This window comes from Narcine bancroftii, chromosome 7, assembly GCF_036971445.1.
Source record: "Narcine bancroftii isolate sNarBan1 chromosome 7, sNarBan1.hap1, whole genome shotgun sequence".
NCBI classification, from domain to species: domain Eukaryota; kingdom Metazoa; phylum Chordata; class Chondrichthyes; order Torpediniformes; family Narcinidae; genus Narcine; species Narcine bancroftii.
In genome coordinates, this window is record NC_091475.1 from 113,793,277 (window position 1) to 113,816,273 (window position 22,997).

Genomic DNA, 22,997 nt, shown 5'->3' on the forward strand with positions numbered 1-22,997 from the left:
CCCAACCTCTGATTCCCCACCTCTGATTCCCCATATCTGATTCCCCGCCTCTGTTTCCCCGCCTCTGATTCCCCTCCTCTGATTCCCCAACTATAATTCCCCGCCTCTGATTCCCCAGCTCTGATTCCCCGTGTTTGATTCCCTGCCTCTGATTCCCTGCCCTGATTCCCCATCTCTGTTTCACCGCCTTTGATTCGCCACCTCTGATTCCCCATATCTGATTCCCCGCCTCTGTTTCCCCGCCTCTGATTCCCTGCCTCTGATTCCCAACCTCTGATTCCACACCTCTGATTCCGCATATCTGATTCCCCGCCTCTGTTTCCCCGCCTCTGATTCCCTGCCCCTGTTTCCCCATATCTGATTCCCTGCCTCTGATTCCCCAACTCTCATTCCCCGCCTCTGATTCCCCAGCTCTGATTCCCCGCCTCTGATTTCCCGTGTTTGATTCCCTGCCTCTGATTCCCCGCCTCTGATTCCCCATCTCTGATTCACCGCCTTTGATTCGCCACCTCTGATTCCACATATCTGATTCCCCACCTCTGTTTCCCCGCCTCTGATTCCCCGCCTCTGATTCTCCATCTCTCATTCCCCGCCTCTGAATCCCCATATCTGATTCCCGGACTCTGATTCCCCACCTCTGATTCCCGGCCTCTTATTCCCAGCATCTTATTCCCGGCCTCTGACTCCCGGCCTATGATTCCCCGCTTCTGATTCTGATTCCCTGCCTCTGATTCCCCATCTCTGATTCCGCACATCTGATTCCCTGCCTCTGATTCCCCACCTCTGATTCCCCATATCTGATTTCCCGCCTCTGTTTCCCCGCCTCTGATTCCCCGCCTCTGTTTCTCCATATCTAATTCCCAACCTATGATGCCCCAACTCTGATTCCCTGCCTCTGATTCCCCGCGTTCTATTCCCTGCCTCTGATTCCCCGCCTGTGATTCCCCATCTCTGATTCACCACCTCTGATTCCCCACCTCTGATTCCCCATATCTAATTCCCCGCCTCTGTTTGCCCGCCTCTGATTCCCAGCCTCTGTTTCCCCATATCTGATTCCCCGCCTCTGAATCCCCAACTCTGATTCCCTGCCTCTGATTCCCCAGCTCTGATTCCCCGCCTTTGATTCCCCCGTCTGATTCCCAGCCTCTGAAACCCCGTGTCTGATTTCTTGCCTCTGATTCCCCGCCTCTGATTCCCCATCTCTGATTCACAGCCTCTGATTCCCCACCTCTGATTCCCCATCTCTGATTCCGCACATCTGATCCCCTGAATCTGATTCCCCGACTCTGATCCCCACCTCTGATTCCCCAGCTCTGATTCCCCGCCTCTGATTCCCCAACTCTGATTCCCCGCCTCTGATTCCCCATATCTCATTCCCCGCCTCTGGTTCCCCAACTTTGATTCCCAGCCTCTGATTCCCCAGCTCTGATTCCCCGCCTCTGATTCCCCGTGTTTGATTCCCTGACTCTGATTCCCCGCCTCTGATTCCCCATCTCTGATTCACCGCCTTTGATTCGCCACCTCTGATTCCCCATATCTGATTCCCCACCTCTGTTTCCCCGCCTCTGATTCCCCGCCTCTGATTCTCCATATCTCATTCCCCGCCTCTGACTCCCCATCTCTGATTCCCGGACTCTGATTCCCCACCTCTGATTCCCGGCCTCTGATTCCCCATATCTCATTCCCCGCCTCTGGTTCCCCAACTTTGATTCCCAGCCTCTGATTACCCAGCTCTGATTCCCCGCCTCTGATTCCCCGTGTTTGATTCCCTGCCTCTGATTCCCCGCCTCTGATTCCCCATCTCTGATTCACCGCCTTTGATTCGCCACCTCTGATTCCCCATATCTGATTCCCCACCTCTGTTTCCCCGCCTCTGATTCCGCGCCTCTGATTCTCCATATCTCATTCCCCGCCTCTGACTCCCCATCTCTGATTCCCGGACTCTGATTCCCCACCTCTGATTCCCGGCCTCTTATTCCCAGCATCTGATTCCAGGCCTCTGATTCCCGTCCTCTGACTCCCCGCTTCTGATTCTGATTCCCTGCCTCTGATTCCCCATCTCTGATTCCGCACATCTGATTACCTGCCTCTGATTCCCCACCTCTGATTCCCCATATCTGATTCCCCGCCTCTGTTTCCACGCCTCTGATTCCCCGCCTCTGTTTCCCCATATCTAATTCCCCACCTCTGATGCCCCAACTCTGATTCCCCGCCTCTGATTCCACAGCTCTGATTCCCCGCCTCTGATTCCCCACATCCGATTCCCCATATCTGATTCCCCACCTCTGTTTCCCCGCCCCTGATTCCCCGCCTCTGTTTCCCCATATCTGATTCCCCGCCTCTGATTCCCAACTATGATTCCCCGCCTCTTATTCCCCAGATCTGATTCCCTGCCTCTGATTCCCCGCGTTCTATTCCCTGCCTCTGATTCCCCGCCTGTGATTCCCCATCTCTGATTCAGCACCTCTGATTCCCCACCACTGATTCCCCATATCTAATTCCCCGCCTCTGTTTGCCCGCCTCTGATTCCCCGCCTCTGTTTCCCCATATCTGATTCCCCGCCTCTGAATCCCCAACTCTGATTCCCTGCCTCTGATTCCCCAGCTTCATTCCCCGCCTTTGATTCCCCCCGTCTGATTCCCAGCCTCTGAATCCCCGTGTCTGAAAACCTGCCTCTGATTCCCCGCCTCTGATTCCCCATCTCAGATTCACCGCCACTGATTCCCCACCTCTGATTCCCCATCTCTGATTCCGCACATCCGATTCCCTGCCTCTGATTCCCCGACTCTGATTCCCCACCTCTGATTCCCCAGCTCTGATTCCCCGCCTCTGATTCCCCAACTCTGATTCCCCACCTCTGATTCCCCAGCAGTGATTCCCCGCCTCTGATTCCCCGTGTTTGATCCCCTGCCTCTGATTCCCCAGCTCTGATTCCCCATCTCTGATTCACCGCCTTTGATTCGCCACCTCTGATTCCCCATATCTGATTCCTCGCCACTGTTTCCCCGCCTCTGATTCCCCGCCTCTGATTCCCCATATCTCATTCCCCGCCTCTGAATCCCCATCTCTGATTCCCGGACTCTGATTCCCCACCTCTGATTCCCGACCTCTTATTCCCGGCATCTGATTCCGGCCTCTGATTCCCGGCCTCTGATTCCCTGCTTCTGATTCTGATTCCCTGCCTCTGATTCCCCATTTCTGATTCCGCACATCTAATTCCCTGCCTCTGATTCCCCACCTCTGATTCCCCATATCTGAATCCCCGCCTCTGTTTCCCCGTCTCTGATTCCCCGCCTCTGTTTCCCCATTACTAAGTCCCCGCCTCTGATTCCCCAACTTTGATTCCCCACCTCTGATTCCCCAGCTCTGATTCCCCACCTCTGATTCCCCACCTCTGATTCCCCATATCTGATTCCCAGCTTCTGTTTCCCCGCCTCTGATTCCCCGCCCCTGTTTCCCCATATCTGATTCCCTGCCTCTGATTCCCCAACTTTGATTCCCAGCCTCTGATTCCCCAGCTCTGATTCCCCGCCTCTGATTCCTCGTGTTTGATTCCCTGCCTCTGATTCCCTGCTTCTGATTCCCCATCTCTGATTCCGCAAATCTAATTCCCTGCCTCTGATTCCCCACCTCTGATTCCCCATATCTGATTCCCCACCTCTGTTTCCCGGCCTCTGATTCCCCGCTTCTGATTCTGATTCCCTGCCTCTGTTTCCCCATATCTGATTCCCCGCCTCTATTTGCCCACCTCTGATTCCCCACCTCTGTTTCCCCATATCTGATTCCCCGCCTCTGAATCCCCAACTCTGATTCCCTGCATCTAATTCCCCAGCTCTGATTCCCCGCCTCCGATTCCCCGTGTCTGATTTCCTGCCTCTCATTCCCCGCCTCTGATTACCCATGTCTGATTAACCGCCTCTGATTCCCCACCTCTGATTCCCCATCTCTGATTCCGCACATCCGATTCCCTGCCTCTGATTCCCCGCCTCTGATTCACCGCCTCTGATTCCCGGCCTCTGATTTCCCGCCTCTGATTCCCTGCCACTGATACCCCGCCCCTGATTCCCCACCTCTGATTCCCCATATCTGATTCCCCGCCTCTGTTTCCCCGCCTCTGATTCCCCGCCTCTGATTCCCCATATCTCATTCCCCGCCTCTGAATCCCCATCTCTGATTCCCGGACTCTGATTCCCCACCTCTGATTCCCGTCCTCTTATTCCCGGCATCTGATTCCGGCCTCTGATTCCCTGCTTCTGATTCTGATTCCCTGCCTTTGATTCCCCATCTCTGATTCCGCACATCTGATTCCCTGCCTCTGATTCCCCACCTCTGATTCCCCATATCTGATACCCCGCCTCTGTTTCCCCGCCTCTGATTCCCTGCCACTGATACCCCTTTCCTGATTCCCCACCTCTGATTCCCCATATCTGATTCCCCACCTCTGTTTCCCCGCCTCTGATTCCCCGCCTCTGATTCCCCATATCTCATTCCCCGCCTCAGAATCCCCATCTCTGATTCCCGGACTCTGACTCCCCACCTCTGATTTCCCATATCTCATTCCCCGCCTCTGATTCGCCAGCTTTGATTCCCCGCCTCTGATTCCCCGTGTCTGATTCCCTGCCTCTGATTCCCCGCCTCTGATTCCACATCTCTGATTCAACACCTCTGATTCCCCGCGTCTGATTCCCCGCCTCTGATTCCCCATCTCTGATTCCCCATCTCTGATTCCCCAATTCTGATTCCCCGCCTCTGATTCCCCAGCTCTGATTCCTCGCCTCTGATTCCCCGTTTTTGATTCCCTGCCTCTGATTCCCGGCCTCTGATTCCCCATCTCTGATTCACCGCCTTTGATTCGCCACCTCTGATTCCCCATATCTGATTCCCCGCCTCTGTTTCCCCGCCTCTGATTTCCCGCCTCTGATTCCCCATATCTCATTCCCCGCCTCTGAATCCCCATCTCTGATTCCCGGACTCTGATTCCCCACCTCTGATTCCCGGCCTCTTATTCCCGGCATCTAATTCCGGCCTCTGATTCCCGGCCTCTGATTCCCTGCTTCTGATTCTGATTCCCTGCCTCTGATTCCCCATCTCTGATTCCGCACATCTGATTCCCTGCCTCTGATTCCCCACCTCTGATTCCCCATATCTGACTCCCCGCCTCTGTTTCCCCGCCTCTGATTCCCCGCCTCTGTTTCCCAATATCTAAGTCCCCGCCTCTGATTCCCCAACTCTGATTCCCCACCTCTGATTCCCCAGCTCTGATTCCCCGCCTCTGATTACCCGCATCTGATTCCCTGCATCTGATTCCAAGCCTCTGATTCCCTGCCTCTGATTCCCAACCTCTGATTCCCCACCTCTGATTCCCCATATCTGAATCCCCGCCTCTGTTTCCCCGCCTCTGATTCCCCACCTCTGTTTCCCCATATCTGATTCCCGGCCTCTGATTCCCCGCCTCTGATTCCCCGCCTCTGATTCCCTGCCTCTGATTCCCCATCCCCGATTCCGCACATCTGATTCCCTGCCTCTGATTCCCCGCCTCTGATTCCCCGCCTCTGATTCCCTGCCTCTGATTCCCTGCCTCTGATTCCCAACCTCTGATTCCCCACCTCTGATTCCCCATATCTGATTCCCCGCCTCTGTTTCCCCGCCTCTGATTCCCCTCCTCTGATTCCCCAACTATAATTCCCCGCCTCTGATTCCCCAGCTCTGATTCCCCGTGTTTGATTCCCTGCCTCTGATTCCCTGCCCTGATTCCCCATCTCTGTTTCACCGCCTTTGATTCGCCACCTCTGATTCCCCATATCTGATTCCCCGCCTCTGTTTCCCCGCCTCTGATTCCCTGCCTCTGATTCCCAACCTCTGATTCCACACCTCTGATTCCGCATATCTGATTCCCCGCCTCTGTTTCCCCGCCTCTGATTCCCTGCCCCTGTTTCCCCATATCTGATTCCCTGCCTCTGATTCCCCAACTCTCATTCCCCGCCTCTGATTCCCCAGCTCTGATTCCCCGCCTCTGATTTCCCGTGTTTGATTCCCTGCCTCTGATTCCCCGCCTCTGATTCCCCATCTCTGATTCACCGCCTTTGATTCGCCACCTCTGATTCCACATATCTGATTCCCCACCTCTGTTTCCCCGCCTCTGATTCCCCGCCTCTGATTCTCCATATCTCATTCCCCGCCTCTGAATCCCCATATCTGATTCCCGGACTCTGATTCCCCACCTCTGATTCCCGGCCTCTTATTCCCAGCATCTTATTCCCGGCCTCTGACTCCCGGCCTATGATTCCCCGCTTCTGATTCTGATTCCCTGCCTCTGATTCCCCATCTCTGATTCCGCACATCTGATTCCCGGCCTCTGATTCCCCACCTCTGATTCCCCATATCTGATTTCCCGCCTCTGTTTCCCCGCCTCTGATTCCCCGCCTCTGTTTCCCCATTTCTAATTCCCAACCTATGATGCCCCAACTCTGATTCCCTGCCTCTGATTCCCCGCGTTCTATTCCCTGCCTCTGATTCCCCGCCTGTGATTCCCCATCTCTGATTCACCACCTCTGATTCCCCACCTCTGATTCCCCATATCTAATTCCCCGCCTCTGTTTGCCCGCCTCTGATTCCCAGCCTCTGTTTCCCCATATCTGATTCCCCGCCTCTGAATCCCCAACTCTGATTCCCTGCCTCTGATTCCCCAGCTCTGATTCCCCGCCTTTGATTCCCCCGTCTGATTCCCAGCCTCTGAAACCCCGTGTCTGATTTCTTGCCTCTGATTCCCCGCCTCTGATTCCCCATCTCTGATTCACAGCCTCTGATTCCCCACCTCTGATTCCCCATCTCTGATTCCGCACATCTGATCCCCTGAATCTGATTCCCCGACTCTGATCCCCACCTCTTATTCCCCAGCTCTGATTCCCCGCCTCTGATTCCCCAACTCTGATTCCCCGCCTCTGATTCCCCATATCTCATTCCCCGCCTCTGGTTCCCCAACTTTGATTCCCAGCCTCTGATTCCCCAGCTCTGATTCCCCGCCTCTGATTCCCCGTGTTTGATTCCCTGCCTCTGATTCCCCGCCTCTGATTCCCCATCTCTGATTCACCGCCTTTGATTCGCCACCTCTGATTCCCCATATCTGATTCCCCACCTCTGTTTCCCCGCCTCTGATTCCCCGCCTCTGATTCTCCATATCTCATTCCCCGCCTCTGACTCCCCATCTCTGATTCCCGGACTCTGATTCCCCACCTCTGATTCCCGGCCTCTGATTCCCCATATCTCATCCCCCGCCTCTGGTTCCCCATATCTCATTCCCCGCCTCTGGTTCCCCAACTTTGATTCCCAGCCTCTGATTCCCCAGCTCTGATTCCCCGCCTCTGATTCCCCGTGTTTGATTCCCTGCCTCTGATTCCCCGCCTCTGATTCCCCATCTCTGATTCACCGCCTTTGATTCGCCACCTCTGATTCCCCATATCTGATTCCCCACCTCTGTTTCCCCGCCTCTGATTCCCCGCCTCTGATTCTCCATATCTCATTCCCCGCCTCTGACTCCCCATCTCTGATTCCCGGACTCTGATTCCCCACCTCTGATTCCCGGCCTCTTATTCCCAGCATCTGATTCCAGGCCTCTGATTCCCGTCCTCTGACTCCCCGCTTCTGATTCTGATTCCCTGCCTCTGATTCCCCATCTCTGATTCCGCACATCTGATTACCTGCCTCTGATTCCCCACCTCTGATTCCCCATATCTGATTCCCCGCCTCTGTTTCCACGCCTCTGATTCCCCGCCTCTGTTTCCCCATATCTAATTCCCCACCTCTGATGCCCCAACTCTGATTCCCCGCCTCTGATTCCACAGCTCTGATTCCCCGCCTCTGATTCCCCACATCCGATTCCCCATATCTGATTCCCCACCTCTGTTTCCCCGCCCCTGATTCCCCGCCTCTGTTTCCCCATATCTGATTCCCCGCCTCTGATTCCCAACTATGATTCCCCGCCTCTTATTCCCCAGCTCTGATTCCCTGCCTCTGATTCCCCGCGTTCTATTCCCTGCCTCTGATTCCCCGCCTGTGATTCCCCATCTCTGATTCACCACCTCTGATTCCCCACCACTGATTCCCCATATCTAATTCCCCGCCTCTGTTTGCCCGCCTCTGATTCCCCGCCTCTGTTTCCCCATATCTGATTCCCCGCCTCTGAATCCCCAACTCTGATTCCCTGCCTCTGATTCCCCAGCTTCATTCCCCGCCTTTGATTCCCCCCGTCTGATTCCCAGCCTCTGAATCCCCGTGTCTGAAAACCTGCCTCTGATTCCCCGCCTCTGATTCCCCATCTCAGATTCACCGCCACTGATTCCCCACCTCTGATTCCCCATCTCTGATTCCGCACATCCGATTCCCTGCCTCTGATTCCCCGACTCTGATTCCCCACCTCTGATTCCCCAGCTCTGATTCCCCGCCTCTGATTCCCCGCCTCTGATTCCCCATATCTCATTCCCCGCCTCTGAATCCCCATCTCTGATTCCCGGACTCTGATTCCCCACCTCTGATTCCCGACCTCTTATTCCCGGCATCTGATTCCGGCCTCTGATTCCCGGCCTCTGATTCCCTGCTTCTGATTCTGATTCCCTGCCTCTGATTCCCCATTTCTGATTCCGCACATCTAATTCCCTGCCTCTGATTCCCCACCTCTGATTCCCCATATCTGAATCCCCGCCTCTGTTTCCCCGTCTCTGATTCCCCGCCTCTGTTTCCCCATTACTAAGTCCCCACCTCTGATTCCCCAACTTTGATTCCCCACCTCTGATTCCCCAGCTCTGATTCCCCACCTCTGATTCCCCACCTCTGATTCCCCATATCTGATTCCCAGCCTCTGTTTCCCCGCCTCTGATTCCCCGCCCCTGTTTCCCCATATCTGATTCCCTGCCTCTGATTCCCCAACTTTGATTCCCAGCCTCTGATTCCCCAGCTCTGATTCCCGGCCTCTGATTCCTCGTGTTTGATTCCCTGCCTCTGATTCCCTGCTTCTGATTCCCCATCTCTGATTCCGCAAATCTAATTCCCTGGCTCTGATTCCCCACCTCTGATTCCCCATATATGATTCCCCACCTCTGTTTCCCGGCCTCTGATTCCCCGCTTCTGATTCTGATTCCCTGCCTCTGATTCCCCATCTCTGATTCCGCACATCTGATTCCCTGCCTCTGATTCCCCACCTCTGATTCCCCATATCTGATTTCCCGCCTCTGTTTCCCCGCCTCTGATTCCCCGCCTCTGTTTCCCCATATCTAATTCCCAACCTCTGATGCCCCAACTCTGATTCCCTGCCTCTGATTCCCCGCGTTCTATTCCCTGCCTCTGATTCCCCGCCTGTGATTCCCCATCTCTGATTCACCACCTCTGATTCCCCACCTCTGATTCCCCATATCTGATTCCCCGCCTCTGAATCCTCAACTCTGATTCCCTGCCTCTGATTCCCCAGCTCTGATTCCCCGCCTTTGATTCCCCCGTCTGATTCCCAGCCTCTGAAACCCCGTGTCTGATTTCTTGCCTCTGATTCCCCGCCTCTGATTCCCCACCTCTGATTCCCCATCTCTGATTCCGCACATCTGATTCCCTGCCTCTGATTCCTCGACTCTGATCCCCACCTCTGATTCCGCAGCTCTGATTCCCCGCCTCTGATTCCCCAGCTCTGATTCCCCGCCTCTGATTCCCCAGCTCTGATTCCCCGCCTCTGATTCCCCGTGTTTGATTCCCTGCCTCTGATTCCCCGCCTCTGATTCCCCATCTCTGATTCACCGCCTTTGATTCGCCACCTCTGATTCCCCATATCTGATTCCTCGCCTCTGTTTCCCCGCCTCTGATTCCCCGCCTCTGATTCCCCATATCTCATTCCCCGCCTCTGATTCCCCATCTCTGATTCCCGGACTCTGATTCCCCACCTCTGATTCCCGGCCTCTTATTCCCGGCATCTGATTCCGGCCTCTGATTCCCGGCCTCTGATTCCCTGCTTCTGATTCCCCATCTCTGATTCCGCAAATCTAATTCCCTGCCTCTGATTCCCCACCTCTGATTCCCCATATCTGATTCCCCGCCTCTGTTTCCCCGCCTCTGATTCCCCGCCTCTGTTTCCCCATATCTAAGTCCCCGCCTCTGATTCCCCAACTTTGATTCCCCACCTCTGATTCCCCAGCTCTGATTCCCCGCCTCTGATTCCCCGCATCTGATTCCATGCATCTGATTCCCAGCCTCTGATTCCCAGCCTCTGATTCCCAACCTCTGATTCCCCACCTCTGATTCCCCATATCTGATTCCCCGCCTCTGTTTCCCCGCCTCTGATTCCCCGCCTCTGTTTCCCCATATCTGATCCCCGCCTCTATTTGCCCGCATCTGATTCCCCGCCTCTGTTTCCCCATATCTGATTCCCCGCCTCTGAATCCCCAACTCTGATTCCCTGCCTCTAATTTCCCAGCTCTGATTCCCCGCCTCTGATGCCCCGCGTCTGATTACCGGCCTCTGATTCCCCGCCTCTGATTCCCCATCTCTGATTCACAACCTCTGATTCCCCACCTCTGATACCCCATATCTGATTCCCCGCCTCTGTTTCCCCGCCTCTGATTCCCCACCTCTGATTCCCAATATCTGATTCCCCGCCTCTGATTCCCCACCTCTGATTCCCCGCCTCTGATTCGCCAGCTATGATTCCCCGCCTCTGATTCCCCGTGTTTGATTCCCTGGCTCTGATTCCCGGCCTCTGATTCCCCATCTCTGATTCACCGCCTTTGATTCGCCACCTCTGATTCCCCATATCTGATTCCCCGCCTCTGTTTCCCCGCCTCTGATTCCCCGCCTCTGATTCCCCATATCTCATTCCCCGCCTCTGAATCCCCACCTCTGATTCCCGGACTCTGATTCCCCACCTCTGATTCCCTGCTACTGATTCTGATTCCCTGCCTTTGATTCCCCATCTCTGATTCCGCACATCTGATTCCCTGCCTCTGATTCCCCATCTCTGATTCCCCATATCTGATTCCCCGCTTCTGTTTCCCCGCCTCTGATTCCCCGCCTCTGTTTCCCAATATCTAAGTCCCCGCCTCTGATTCCCCAACTCTAATTCCCCACCTCTGATTCCCCAGCTCTGATTCCCCGCCTCTGATTCCCCGCATCTGATTCCCTGCATCTGATTCCAAGCCTCTTATTCCCTGCCTCTGATTCCCAACCTCTGATTCCCCACCTCTGATTCCCCATATCTGATTCCCAGCCTCTGTTTCCCCGCCTCTGATTCCCCGCCTCTGTTTCCCCATATCTGATTCCCGGCCTCTGGTTCCCCGCCTCTGATTCCCCGCCTCTGATTCCCTGCCTCTGATTCCCCATCTCCGATTCCGCACATCTGATTCCCTGCCTCTGATTCCCCGCCTCTGATTCCCCGCCTCTGATTCCCTGCCTCTGATTCCCAACCTCTGATTCCCCACCTCTGATTCCCCGTGTTTGATTCCCCGCCTCTGCTTCCCCGCCTCTGATTCCCCGCCTCTGATTCCCCAACTCTAATTCCCCGCCTCTGATTCCCCATATCTGATTCCCCGCCTCTGTTTCCCCGCCTCTGATTCCCCACCCCTGTTTCCCCATATCTGATTCCCTGCCTCTGATTCCCCAACTTTGATTCCCAGCATCTGATTCCCCAGCTCTGATTCCCCGCCTCTGATTCCCCGCATCTGATTCCCTGCATCTGATTCCAAGCTTCTGATTCCCTGCCTCTGATTCCCAACCTCTGATTCCCCACCTCTGATTCCCCATATCTGATCCCCAGCCTCTGTTTCCCCGCCTCTGTTTCCCCATATCTGATTCCCGGCCTCTGATACCCCGCCTTTGATTCCCCGCCTCTGATTCCCTGCCTCTGATTCCCCATCTCCGATTCCGCACATCTGATTCCCTGCCTCTGATTCCCCGCCTCTGATTCCCCGCCTCTGATTCCCTGCATCTGATTCCCAACCTCTGATTCCCCACCTCTGATTCCCCGTGTTTGATTCCCCGCCCCTGTTTCCCCATATCTGATTCCCTGACTCTGATTCCCCAACTTTGATTCCCAGCCTCTGATTCCCCAGCTCTGATTCCCCGCCTCTGATTCCCCGTGTTTGATTCCGTGCCTCTGATACCCCGCCTCTGATTCCCCATCTCTGATTCACCGCCTTTGATTCGCCACCTCTGATTCCCCATATCTGATTCCCCACCTCTGTTTCCCCGCCTCTGATTCCCCGCCTCTGATTCTCCATATCTCATTCCCCGCCTCTGACTCCCCATCTCTGATTTCCGGACTCTGATTCCCCACCTCTGATTCCCGGCCTCTTATTCCCAGCATCTGATTCCAGGCCTCTGATTCCCGTCCTCTGACTCCCCGCTTCTGATTCTGATTCCCTGCCTCTGATTCCCCATCTCTGATTCCGCACATCTGATTACCTGCCCCTGATTCCCCACCTCTGATTCTCCATATCTGATTCCCCGCCTCTGTTTCCACGCCTCTGATTCCCCGCCTCTGTTTCCCCATATCTAATTCCCCACCTCTGATGCCCCAACTCTGATTCCCCGCCTCTGATTCAACAGCACTGATTCCCCGCCTCTGATTCCCCACATCCGATTCCCCATATCTGATTCCCCGCCTCTGTTTCCCCGCCCCTGACTCCCCGCCTCTGTTTCCCCATATCTGATTCCCCGCCTCTGATTCCCAACTATGATTCCCCGCCTCTTATTCCCCAGCTCTGATTCCCTGCCTCTGATTCCCCGCGTTCTATTCCCTGCCTCTGATTCCCCGCCTGTGATTCCCCATCTCTGATTCACCACCTCTGATTCCCCACCACTGATTCCCCATATCTAATTCCCCGCCTCTGTTTGCCCGCCTCTGATTCCCCGCCTCTGTTTCCCCATATCTGATTCCCCGCCTCTGAATCCCCAACTCTGATTCCCTGCCTCTGATTCCCCAGCTTCATTCCGCGCCTTTGAATCCCCCCGTCTGATTCCCAGCCTCTGAATCCCCGTGTCTGAAAACCTGCCTCTGATTCCCCGCCTCTGATTCCCCATCTCAGATTCACCGCCTCTGATTCCCCACCTCTGATTCCCCATCTCTGATTCCGCACATCCGATTCCCTGCCTCTGATTCCCCGACTCTGATTCCCCACCTCTGATTCCCCAGCTCTGATTCCTCGCCTCTGATTCCCCAACTCTGATTCCCCACCTCTGATTCCCCAGCTGTGATTCCCCGCCTCTGATTCCCCGTGTTTGATTCCCTGCTTCTGATTCCCTAGCTCTGATTCCCCATCTCTGATTCACCGCCTTTGATTCGCCACCTCTGATTCCCCATATCTGATTCCTCGCCACTGTTTCCCCGCCTCTGATTCCCCGCCTCTGATTCCCCATATCTCATTCCCCGCCTCTGATTCCCCATCTCTGATTCCCGGACTCTGATTCCCCACCTCTGATTCCCGACCTCTTATTCCCGGCATCTGATTCCGGCCTCTGATTCCCGGCCTCTGATTCCCTGCTTCTGATTCTGATTCCCTGCCTCTGATTCCCAATTTCTGATTCCGCACATCTAATTCCCTGTCTCTGATTCCCCACCTCTGATTCCCCATATCTGAATCCCCGCCTCTGTTTCCCCGTCTCTGATTCCCCGCCTCTGTTTCCCCATATCTAAGTCCCCGCCTCTGATTCCCCAACTTTGATTCCCCACCTCTGATTCCCCAGCTCTGATTCCCCGCCTCTGATTCCCCACCTCTGATTCCCCATATCTGATTCCCAGCCTCTGTTTCCCCGCCTCTGATTCCCCGCCCCTGTTTCCCCATATCTGATTCCCTGCCTCTGATTCCCCAACTTTGATTCCCAGCCTCTGATTCCCCAGCTCTGATTCCCCGCCTCTGATTCCCCGTGTTTGATTCCCTGCCTCTGATTCCCCGCCTCTGATTCCCCATCTCTGATTCACCGCCTTTGATTCGCCACCTCTGATTCCCCATATCTGATTCCCCACCTCTGTTTCCCCGCCTCTGATTCCCCGCCTCTGATTCTCCATATCTCATTCCCCGCCTCTGACTCCCCATCTCTGATTCCCGGACTCTGATACCCCACCTCTGATTCCCGGCCTCTTATTCCCAGCATCTGATTCCAGGCCTCTGATTCCCGGCCTCTGACTCCCCGCTTCTGATTCTGATTCCCTGACTCTGATTCCCCATCTCTGATTCCGCACATCTGATTACCTGCCTCTGATTCCCCACCTCTGATTCCCCATATCTGATTCCCCGCCTCGGTTTCCACGCCTCTGATTCCCCGCCTCTGTTTCCCCATATCTAATTCCCCACCTCTGATGCCCCAACTCTGATTCCCCGCATCTGATTCCACAGCTCTGATTCCCCGCCTCTGATTCCCCACTTCCGATTCCCCATATCTGATTCCCCGTCTCTGTTTCCCCGCCCCTGATTCCCCGCCTCTGTTTCCCCATATCTGATTCCCCGCCTCTGATTCCCAACTATGATTCCCCGCCTCTTATTCCCCAGCTCTGATTCCCTGCCTCTGATTCCCCGCGTTCTATTCCCTGCCTCTGATTCCCCGCCTGTGATTCCCCATCTCTGATTCACCACCTCTGATTCCCCACCACTGATTCCCCATATCTAATTCCCCGCCTCTGTTTGCCCGCCTCTGATTCCCCGCCTCTGTTTCCCCATATCTGATTCCCCGCCTCTGAATTCCCAACTCTGATTCCCTGCCTCTGATTCCCCAGCTTCATTCCCCGCCTTTGATTCCCCCCGTCCGATTCCCAGCCTCTGAATCCCCGTGTCTGATAACCTGCCTCTGATTCCCCGCCTCTGATTCCCCATCTCAGATTCACCGCCTCTGATTCCCCACCTCTGATTCCCCATCTCTGATTCCGCACATCCGATTCCCTGCCTCTGATTCCCCGACTCTGATTCCCCACCTCTGATTCCCCAGCTCTGATTCCCCGCCTCTGATTCCCCAACTCTGATTCCCCGCCTCTGATTCCCCAGCTCTGATTCCCCGCCTCTGATTCCCCGTGTTTGATCCCCTGCCTCTGATTCCCCAGCTCTGATTCCCCATCTCTGATTCACCGCATTTGATTCGCCACCTCTGATTCCCCATATCTGATTCCTCGCCAATGTTTCCCCGCCTCTGATTCCCCGCCTCTGATTCCCCATATCTCATTCCCCACCTCTGATTCCCCATCTCTGATTCCCGGACTCTGATTCCCCACCTCTGATTCCCGACCTCTTATTCCCGGCATCTGATTCCGGCCTGTGATTCCCGGCCTCTGATTCCCTGCTTCTGATTCTGATTCCCAGCCTCTGATTCCCCATTTCTGATTCCGCACATCTAATTCCCTGCCTCTGATTCCCCACCTCTGATTCCCCATATCTGATTCCCAGCCTCTGTTTCCCCGCCTCTGATTCCCCGCCTCTGATTCCCCGCCTCTGAATCCCTGCCTCTGATTCCCCATCTCCGATTCCGCACATCTGATTCCCTGCCTCTCATTCCCCGCCTCTGATTCCCCGCCTCTGATTCCCTCCCTCTGATTCCCAACCTCTGATTCCCCACCTCTGATTCCCAGTGTTTGATTCCCCGCCTCTGTTTCCCCGCCTCTGATTCCCCGCCTCTGATTCCCCAACTCTAATTCCCCGCCTCTGATTCCCCATATCTGATTCCCCGCCTCTGTTTCCCCGCCTCTGATTCCCCGCCCCTGTTTCCCCATATCTGATTCCATGCCTCTGATTCCCCAACTTTGATTCCCAGCCTCTGATTCCCCAGCTCTGATTCCCCGCCTCTGATTCCCCGCATCTGATTCCCTGCATCTGATTCCAAGCCTCTGATTCCCTGCCTCTGATTCCCAACCTCTGATTCCCCACCTCTGATTCCCCATATCTGATTCCCAGCCTCTGTTTCCCCGCCTCTTATTCCCCGCCTCTGTTTCCCCATATCTGATTCCCGGCCTCTGATTCCCCGCCTCTGATTCCCCACCTCTGATTCCCTGCCTCTGATTCCCCATCTCCGATTCCGCACATCTGATTCCCTGCCTCTGATTCCCCTCCTCTGATTCCCCGCCTCTGATTCCCTGCCTCTGATTTCCAACCTCTGATTCCCGACCTCTGATTCCCCGTGTTTGATTCCCCGCCTATGTTTCCCCGCCTCTGATTCCCCGCCTCTGTTTCCCAATATCTAAGTCCCCGCCTCTGATTCCCCAACTCTAATTCCCCACCTCTGATTCCCCATCTCTGATTCCCCGCCTCTGATTCCCTGCATCTGATTCCCTGCATCTGATTCCAAGCCTCTGATTCCCTGCCTCTGATTCCCAACCTCTGAGTCCCCACCTCTGATTCCCCATATCTGATTCCCAGCATCTGTTTCCCCGCCTCTGATTCCCCGCCTCTGTTTCCCCATATCTGATTCCCGGCCTCTGGTTCCCCGCCTCTGATTCCCCGCCTCTGATTCCCTGCCTCTGATTCCCCATCTCCGATTCCGCACATCTGATTCGCTGCCTCTGATTCCCCGCCTCTGATTCCCCGCCTCTGATTCCCTGCCTCTGATTGCCAACCTCTGATTCCCCACCTCTGATTCCCCGTGTTTGATTCCCCGCCTCTGTATCCCCGCCTCTGATTCCCCGCCTCTGATTCCCCAACTCTAATTCCCCGCCTCTGATTCCCCATATCTGATTCCCCGCCTCTGTTTCCCCGCCTCTGATTCCCCGCCCCTGTTTCCCCATATCTGATTCCCTGCCTCTGATTCCCCAACTTTGATTCCCAGCTTCTGATTCCCCAGCTCTCATTCCCAGCCTCTGATTCCCCGCATCTGATTCCCTGCATCTGATTCCAAGCCTCTGATTCCCTGCCTCTGATTCCCCATATCTGATTCCCAGCCTCTGTTTCCCCGCCTCTGATTCCCCGCCTCTGTTTCCCCATATCTGATTCCCGGCCTCTGACTCCCCGCATCTGATTCCCCGCCTCTGATTCCCTGCCTCTGATTCCTCATCTCCGATTCCGCACATCTGATTCCCTGCCTCTGATTCCCCGCCTCTGATTCCCCGCCTCTGATTCCCTGCCTCTGATTCCCAACCTCTGATTCCCCACCTCTGATTCCCCGTGTTTGATTCCCCGCCTCTGTTTCCCCGCCTCTGATTCCCCGCCTCTGATTCCCCAACTCTAATTCCCCGCCTCTGATTCCCCATATCTGATTCCCTGCCTATGATTCCCCGCCTCTGATTCCCCGCCCCTGTTTCCCCATATCTGATTCCCTGCCTCTGATTCCCCAACTTTGATTCCCAGCCTCTGATTCCCCAGCTCTGATTCCCCGCCTCTGATTCCCTGTGTTTGATTCCCTGCCTCTGATTCCCCGCCTCTGATTCCCCATCTCTGATTCACCGCCTTTGATTCGCCACCTCTGATTCCCCATATCTGATTCCCCACCTCTGTTTCCCCGCCTCTGATTCCCCGCCTCTGATACTCCATATCTCATTCCCCGCCTCTGACTCCCCATCTCTGATTCCCGTACTCTGATTCCCCACCTCTGATTCCCGGCCTCTTATTCCCAGCATCTGATTCCAGGCCTCTGATTCCCGGCCTCTGACTCCCCGCTTCTGATTCTGATTCCCTGCCTCTGATTCCCCGCCTCTGATTCCGCACATCTGATTCCCCGCCTCTGTTTCCCCATATCTAATTCCCCACCTCTGATGCCCCAACTCTGATTCCCCGCCTCTGATTCCCCAGCTCTGATTCCCCGCCTCTGATTCTCCACATCCGATTCCCAATATCTGATTCCCCGCCTTTGTTTCCCCGCCCCTGATTCCCCGCCTCTGTTTCCCCATATCTGATTCCCCGCCTCTGATTCCCCGCGTTCTATTCCCTGCCTCTGATTCCCCGCCTGTGATTCCCCATCTCTGATTCACCACCTCTGATTCCCCACCACTGATTCCCCATATCTAATTCCCCGCCTCTGTTTGCCCGCCTCTGATTCCCCGCCTCTGTTTCCCCATATCTGATTCCCCGCCTCTGAATCCCCAACTCTGATTCCCTGCCTCTGATTCCCCAGCTTCATTCCCCGCCTTTGATTCCCCCGTCTGATTCCCAGCCTCTGAATCCCCGTGTCTGAATCCCTGCCTCTGATTCCCCACCTCTGATTCCCCATATCTGAATCCCCGCCTCTGTTTCCCCGTCTCTGATTCCCCGCCTCTGTTTCCCCATATCTAAGTCCCCGCCTCTGATTCCCCAACTTTGATTCCCCACCTCTGATTCCCCAGCTCTGATTCCCCGCCTCTGATTCCCCACCTCTGATTCCCCATATCTGATTCCCAGCCTCTGTTTCCCCGCCTCTGATTCCCCGCCCCTGTTTCCCCATATCTGATTCCCTGCCTCTGATTCCCCAACTTTGATTCCCAGCCTCTGATTCCCCAGCTCTGATTCCCCGCCTCTGATTCCCCGTGTTTGATTCCCTGCCTCTGATTCCCCGCCTCTGATTCCCCATCTCTGATTCACCGCCTTTGATTCGCCACCTCTGATTCCCCATATCTGATTCCCCACCTCTGTTTCCCCGCCTCTGATTCCCCGCCTCTGATTCTCCATATCTCATTCCCCGCCTCTGACTCCCCATCTCTGATTCCCGGACTCTGATACCCCACCTCTGATTCCCGGCCTCTTATTCCCAGCATCTGATTCCAGGCCTCTGATTCCCGGCCTCTGACTCCCCGCTTCTGATTCTGATTCCCTGACTCTGATTCCCCATCTCTGATTCCGCACATCTGATTACCTGCCTCTGATTCCCCACCTCTGATTCCCCATATCTGATTCCCCGCCTCGGTTTCCACGCCTCTGATTCCCCGCCTCTGTTTCCCCATATCTAATTCCCCACCTCTGATGCCCCAACTCTGATTCCCCGCCTCTGATTCCACAGCTCTGATTCCCCGCCTCTGATTCCCCACTTCCGATTCCCCATATCTGATTCCCCGCCTCTGTTTCCCCGCCCCTGATTCCCCGCCTCTGTTTCCCCATATCTGATTCCCCGCCTCTGATTCCCAACTATGATTCCCCGCCTCTTATTCCCCAGCTCTGATTCCCTGCCTCTGATTCCCCGCGTTCTATTCCCTGCCTCTGATTCCCCGCCTGTGATTCCCCATCTCTGATTCACCACCTCTGATTCCCCACCACTGATTCCCCATATCTAATTCCCCGCCTCTGTTTGCCCGCCTCTGATTCCCCGCCTCTGTTTCCCCATATCTGATTCCCCGCCTCTGAATTCCCAACTCTGATTCCCTGCCTCTGATTCCCCAGCTTCATTCCCCGCCTTTGATTCCCCCCGTCCGATTCCCAGCCTCTGAATCCCCGTGTCTGATAACCTGCCTCTGATTCCCCGCCTCTGATTCCCCATCTCAGATTCACCGCCTCTGATTCCCCACCTCTGATTCCCCATCTCTGATTCCGCACATCCGATTCCCTGCCTCTGATTCCCCGACTCTGATTCCCCACCTCTGATTCCCCAGCTCTGATTCCCCGCCTCTGATTCCCCAACTCTGATTCCCCGCCTCTGATTCCCCAGCTCTGATTTCCCGCCTCTGATTCCCCGTGTTTGATCCCCTGCCTCTGATTCCCCAGCTCTGATTCCCCATCTCTGATTCACCGCATTTGATTCGCCACCTCTGATTCCCCATATCTGATTCCTCGCCAATGTTTCCCCGCCTCTGATTCCCCGCCTCTGATTCCCCATATCTCATTCCCCGCCTCTGATTCCCCATCTCTGATTCCCGGACTCTGATTCCCCACCTCTGATTCCCGACCTCTTATTCCCGGCATCTGATTCCGGCCTGTGATTCCCGGCCTCTGATTCCCTGCTTCTGATTCTGATTCCCTGCCTCTGATTCCCCATTTCTGATTCCGCACATCTAATTCCCTGCCTCTGATTCCCCACCTCTGATTCCCCATATCTGATTCCCAGCCTCTGTTTCCCCGCCTCTGATTCCCCGCCTCTGATTCCCCGCCTCTGAATCCCTGCCTCTGATTCCCCATCTCCGATTCCGCACATCTGATTCCCTGCCTCTCATTCCCCGCCTCTGATTCCCCGCCTCTGATTCCCTGCCTCTGATTCCCAACCTCTGATTCCCCACCTCTGATTCCCAGTGTTTGATTCCCCGCCTCTGTTTCCCCGCCTCTGATTCCCCGCCTCTGATTCCCCAACTCTAATTCCCCGCCTCTGATTCCCCATATCTGATTCCCCGCCTCTGTTTCCCCGCCTCTGATTCCCCGCCCCTGTTTCCCCATATCTGATTCCATGCCTCTGATTCCCCAACTTTGATTCCCAGCCTCTGATTCCCCAGCTCTGATTCCCCGCCTCTGATTCCCCGCATCTGATTCCCTGCATCTGATTCCAAGCCTCTGATTCCCTGCCTCTGATTCCCAACCTCTGATTCCCCACCTCTGATTCCCCATATCTGATTCCCAGCCTCTGTTTCCCCGCCTCTTATTCCCCGCCTCTGTTTCCCCATATCTGATTCCCGGCCTCTGATTCCCCGCCTCTGATTCCCCACCTCTGATTCCCTGCCTCTGATTCCCCATCTCCGATTCCGCACATCTGATTCCCTGCCTCTGATTCCCCTCCTCTGATTCCCCGCCTCTGATTCCCTGCCTCTGATTTCCAACCTCTGATTCCCGACCTCTGATTCCCCGTGTTTGATTCCCCGCCTATGTTTCCCCGCCTCTGATTCCCCGCCTCTGTTTCCCAATATCTAAGTCCCCGCCTCTGATTCCCCAACTCTAATTCCCCACCTCTGATTCCCCAGCTCGGATTCCCCGCCTCTGATTCCCTGCATCTGATTCCCTGCATCTGATTCCAAGCCTCTGATTCCCTGCCTCTGATTCCCAACCTCTGAGTCCCCACCTCTGATTCCCCATATCTGATTCCCAGCATCTGTTTCCCCGCCTCTGATTCCCCGCCTCTGTTTCCCCATATCTGATTCCCGGCCTCTGGTTCCCCGCCTCTGATTCCCCGCCTCTGATTCCCTGCCTCTGATTCCCCATCTCCGATTCCGCACATCTGATTCGCTGCCTCTGATTCCCCGCCTCTGATTCCCCGCCTCTGATTCCCTGCCTCTGATTCCCAACCTCTGATTCCCCACCTCTGATTCCCCGTGTTTGATTCCCCGCCTCTGTATCCCCGCCTCTGATTCCCCGCCTCTGATTCCCCAACTCTAATTCCCCGCCTCTGATTCCCCATATCTGATTCCCCGCCTCTGTTTCCCCGCCTCTGATTCCCCGCCCCTGTTTCCCCATATCTGATTCCCTGCCTCTGATTCCCCAACTTTGATTCCCAGCTTCTGATTCCCCAGCTCTCATTCCCCGCCTCTGATTCCCCGCATCTGATTCCCTGCATCTGATTCCAAGCCTCTGATTCCCTGCCTCTGATTCCCCATATCTGATTCCCAGCCTCTGTTTCCCCGCCTCTGATTCCCCGCCTCTGTTTCCCCATATCTGATTCCCGGCATCTGATTCCCCGCATCTGATTCCCCGCCTCTGATTCCCTGCCTCTGATTCCTCATCTCAGATTCCGCACATCTGATTCCCTGCCTCTGATTCCCCGCCTCTGATTCCCCGCCTCTGATTCCCTGCCTCTGATTCCCAACCTCTGATTCCCCACCTCTGATTCCCCGTGTTTGATTCCCCGCCTCTGTTTCCCCGCCTCTGATTCCCCGCCTCTGATTCCCCAACTCTAATTCCCCGCCTCTGATTCCCCATATCTGATTCCCTGCCTATGATTCCCCGCCTCTGATTCCCCGCCCCTGTTTCCCCATATCTGATTCCCTGCCTCTGATTCCCCAACTTTGATTCCCAGCCTCTGATTCCCCAGCTCTGATTCCCCGCATCTGATTCCCTGTGTTTGATTCCCTGCCTCTGATTCCCCGCCTCTGATTCCCCATCTCTGATTCACCGCCTTTGATTCGCCACCTCTGATTCCCCATATCTGATTCCCCACCTCTGTTTCCCCGCCTCTGATTCCCCGCCTCTGATACTCCATATCTCATTCCCCGCCTCTGACTCCCCATCTCTGATTCCCGTACTCTGATTCCCCACCTCTGATTCCCGGCCTCTTATTCCCAGCATCTGATTCCAGGCCTCTGATTCCCGGCCTCTGACTCCCCGCTTCTGATTCTGATTCCCTGCCTCTGATTCCCCGCCTCTGATTCCGCACATCTGATTCCCCGCCTCTGTTTCCCCATATCTAATTCCCCACCTCTGATGCCCCAACTCTGATTCCCCGCCTCTGATTCCCCAGCTCTGATTCCCCGCCTCTGATTCTCCACATCCGATTCCCAATATCTGATTCCCCGCCTTTGTTTCCCCGCCCCTGATTCCCCGCCTCTGTTTCCCCATATCTGATTCCCCGCCTCTGATTCCCCGCGTTCTATTCCCTGCCTCTGATTCCCCGCCTGTGATTCCCCATCTCTGATTCACCACCTCTGATTCCCCACCACTGATTCCCCATATCTAATTCCCCGCCTCTGTTTGCCCGCCTCTGATTCCCCGCCTCTCTTTCCCCATATCTGATTCCCCGCCTCTGAATCCCCAACTCTGATTCCCTGCCTCTGATTCCCCAGCTTCATTCCCCGCCTTTGATTCCCCCCGTCTGATTCCCAGCCTCTGAATCCCCGTGTCTGAATCCCTGCCTCTGATTCCCCACCTCTGATTCCCCATATCTGAATCCCCGCCTCTGTTTCCCCGTCTCTGATTCCCCGCCTCTGTTTCCCCATATCTAAGTCCCCGCCTCTGATTCCCCAACTTTGATTCCCCACCTCTGATTCCCCAGCTCTGATTCCCCGCCTCTGATTCCCCACCTCTGATTCCCCATATCTGATTCCCAGCCTCTGTTTCCCCGCCTCTGATTCCCCGCCCCTGTTTCCCCATATCTGATTCCCTGCCTCTGATTCCCCAACTTTGATTCCCAGCCTCTGATTCCCCAGCTCTGATTCCCCGCCTCTGATTCCCCGTGTT